Below are 4,061 nucleotides of genomic sequence, written 5' to 3' on the forward strand. Positions count from 1 at the left end.
TAGGAAGGAAGTCTCTCAAATTCACTTTATGAGGCTAGCATTATCTTCATTCCAAGACCATGTATATACACTACAAAGAATAAAAATTATAGGCCAATATCACTGATGAACATATATGCTAAAATCCTCAACAAAATATTAGCAAACTGAATATAGCAATTCATCAAAAACATCATTCACCATGGTCAAATGATATTTAATATGGAAATGCAAGGATGGTATGGCATTTGCAAATCAATAAATGTGATTCACCACATAAACAAAATGAAAGATGAAACCCACATGATTATATCAATACAGAAACAGCTTTTGATAAAATCCATTACATATTTACTATAAAAACTCTCAGCAAAGTGGTAATAGAGGGGACATACCTAAAAATAATAAAGGCCATGTATGACAAAACCACTACCAGCATCATACTCATTGGGCCAAAACTACAAGCGTTCCCCTTAAGTTCAGGGAAAAGACAAGGATGTCTGCTTTCACCTCTCTTATTCAACATAGTACTGGAAGTCCTAGTCACAGCAATCAGACAAGAAGAAATAAAAGGCATCCAAATTGGAAAGGAAGAAAAAACCTGTCTTTGAAAACTCTCTTTGCAGATGACATGATACTGTGCATAGATAACCCCAAAGATTCCACCAAGAAACTACTAGAACTGTTAAATGAATTCAGCAAAATAGCAGGATACAAAATTAATATTCATAAATCAGTTGCCTTTTTGAATGCCAATGATGAAGTAACAAAAAGGGAAATTAAGAAAACAATCCCATTTGCAATTGCTTCGAAAATAATAATTGCTTGAGAATAAACCTAACGAAGTATGTAAAAGACCTGTACTCAGAAAATTATAAGATACTGAAGAAACTGAAGAAGGTACAAATAATTGGAAGCACATACCATGTAGGATGGATCAAGACAATCTACAGATTCAACACAATCCCTATCAAGATTTCAATAATGTATTTCACCGAACTAGAAAAAATATTTCAGAAAATTTTATGGAGGCACAAATGGCCCTGCATACAAACAGCAATCCCGATAAAGGAAAACAAAGTTAGAGGAATCTCACTACCTAATACCAAATTATATTACAAGATCATCGTAAGAAGAACAGCCTGGTACTGGCATTAAAAGAGACACAAAGATCAGTGGAATAGAGCAAAAAGCCCAGAAAAAACTCACACCTTTATAGTCAATTAATATTCAACAGAGGAAACAAGCATATATAATGGGCTAAAGATAGTTTATTCAATAAACAGTATTGTGTAAATTAGACTGACACATACATTAAAATGAAACTAGACCACCTTCTTACACCACACAGAGAATAAATTCAAAATCGATCCAAGACTTAACTTTTAGGGTAGGGGTACCTCCCTGGCATGAAATTATACAGCATCTCCTTCTCATCCTCACCTGTGGCCCTAGAGTAACAAGGAAAGTGGTGAGATGACAGACTGCTACAACATCCACAGCCAGCTAGCTGGAGCATTTGTAGTCCAAATACATAGGCCATGTCAACTCCACCACCCAAATAGAAATGGCTGGTGAACCATCTCTATGACTCCTGTCACTCCTCCATGAGACATTTTGACTTTCTTAGCTACTTTGCCATTGCAGAGAAGAGCAAAGCTCAAGTTTTGCTTCAGCTTGAGAAGATGCTGCAGGCTTGCAAACTATCAGCCAACGAGCCTGAGGAGAACTGAGATCCACCTTGTCTGCACTTTGTGGGAGAGCACCAATCCCTCCTGCAATACTCTTGTTTGCCATCATTCCTGCATGTTTCTGCCCCAAGCAGACCAGTGCCCCATGGTTTCTTCTTCTCCTGCTTTCCCTGTGCAGAAGTGCTTTCGTTACTCTGGGCTTCTCACCTGACTTGTCTTCATGTGGACCCTTCAGAACACAGTGCTGGGGACATGGTCAGAACATGAGAACTGTGACCCTGGAAACCCTAAAGCCAGCCAGTGTTATAGGGGAATGCATGGATGAGACACATTTGGAGGCTCATTTTTGGCTGATTGTCACTGTTGTTTTTTTCCATAAAGTTCAGAAAAACTTTTTAAAGATTTAAATGTCAGAGCCCAAACCATAGAAATTCTAGAAAAAAAAAACATAGGCAGCAAAATCTCAGATATTGCTCATAGAAACATTTTATCAGATATATAAAAAAGTTATTTTTAAATATGAAAGCATAATCACAGGAAGCTGAATGCTCCTATTGTGTGATGGTTTTCAATGTACAATAGTAAGTTTTATATAAAAAAGACATAGAGATATACTTGCACAACATAATTTCAAACACAGGAAAAAAATGTTACATGCTGAGCAATGAAATTGAATTTTTTTTACTTGTGAAGGAGACTTATCCATTTCATCCAGTCTTCCATATTTTTAAGCTAAAAAATAGAAATCTACAAAATATTTTGGTAAATCTGTGGAACTCTGTAGGGGTCCAGGGATTAGAGTGACATTTTTTCCTGAATTACATGAATAACTCAATGACTGGCCCCATCCTTATTTTGCTCCAATGAAATAATAACAGAGAGACTTGTAAAAAAAAGTAATTCTCTGTCCACTACAATATCTCACGCTTGTTTTAAAATTATTAATTATAATGAAAATTTGTTTACTATACAAGACTAGAAAGAGCTATCCAGTGACTTTAGGCTGGCAGCTTGTATTTAGAGATTATTTTCTTTGTGCTGGGAGGAAATAATCTATTATAAAACGGGTAGCTATAGAAGGCAAATTCACCATGAAAAACTAGCCTGAACAGAAATTTTGGCCTTAAAAAAACTTCACAATCAGCAATAACAAATGTCATCAGAAATATTGTTGTGTGCAACATAATTTATTATACAAAAAAACTTGATGGTATAATAAACACCCTTATGAATTCAAACATATAGCAAAAAAACTAAAAATGCACAAAGATATTCTTTTTTATTGAGACATTCTGGACACTTTTTCTAAGATTACCCAATAGCTAGCTTGCTCCAGGATGTTACAAGAATCATTTGCATCTCTTTGGTTCTTTGAATCTGCCATCATCATAGGCTGGTAGATCCCACTGTTTTACTGTGAGACTCCATTACTCTTTTGTAAATGTCTGTACACATAAGCATTGTGATTTAAATACCCAGGAAAAAAAGTTAAGTTAAATTACAAAGCAAGGCAAAGTTCTGGAAAGAGACTAACCTTTTGCTGTGATTTTTTAATGTTTTCTCTACCAGTTGGTATACCTTCCCCAGGGACACTAATGTCCTTCTGTTGCCCCAGGACCTCCTGGGTGGTACCCAATCTACATCTTCTGTTCCTGAGACGTTCCCCTGCTCTGGACCTTTATAACATCACTTTCACACTATGTTCTTACCAGCATCCTACAAAGTTATTCTTTGGACTATATCTATTTATGCATTTTTAATTCATTCACAGATCACTGATTTGTGCTTACCACAACAAAGTTATTAACTTTTATGTGTTATCCCTCACAGTAGCACTTGAAGTGTTGTCAAGTTCATAACCTAAATAAGCTTCTAATGGTGAAATGTCAGACATTAATAAAGTTAAATGAAAAAGATACTCTTGGGAAAGAAGTTTTCTTGAAATCTTGCAAATAATCTATTAGGGCCATATAATCTAGATGTATTTAAAACTAGCCTTTAATGATGACTTTATTGATTTATTACTTACATAACAATAAATTTCCCCATTTTAAGTGTACAAACCAACTATTTTCCTCAGTTTACAGAGATGTATAACCATCACCATAATCCAATATTCATAGTATCATGATTCATAGTATCCAAATGAGTAGAAAAAAAGGTCAAATGATTATCAACAAATAAATGAATAAATAAGCAAATAAACAAAACCTAGCCTTATAATGAGATCACTGCCAGTTTCATGAAATCTAAAATCCAGGGGATATTATTTATTTGTTTGTTCTTGGATTTGAAAAAAAATATGTAAACAAAAGTTCTCCCAATTCAGAGTGATGCATTTGTACATAAAGAAAAGATAGGTTTTTCAATGTTGAATGTCACTAAAAAATA

General features: G+C 34.7%; 1 pseudogene; it reads left to right on the forward strand.

The window, feature by feature from the left end:
* The first annotated feature begins 1,455 nt into the window (after nucleotides 1-1,455).
* On the forward strand, nucleotides 1,456-1,712 carry LOC119055962 (splicing factor 3B subunit 5-like; annotated as a pseudogene).
* The last annotated feature ends 2,349 nt before the right edge of the window (nucleotides 1,713-4,061 follow it).

Source organism: Artibeus jamaicensis, unplaced genomic scaffold (assembly GCF_021234435.1).
Source record: "Artibeus jamaicensis isolate MK-2021 breed Jamaican fruit bat unplaced genomic scaffold, CSHL_Jam_final contig_466, whole genome shotgun sequence".
NCBI lineage: Eukaryota > Metazoa > Chordata > Mammalia > Chiroptera > Phyllostomidae > Artibeus > Artibeus jamaicensis.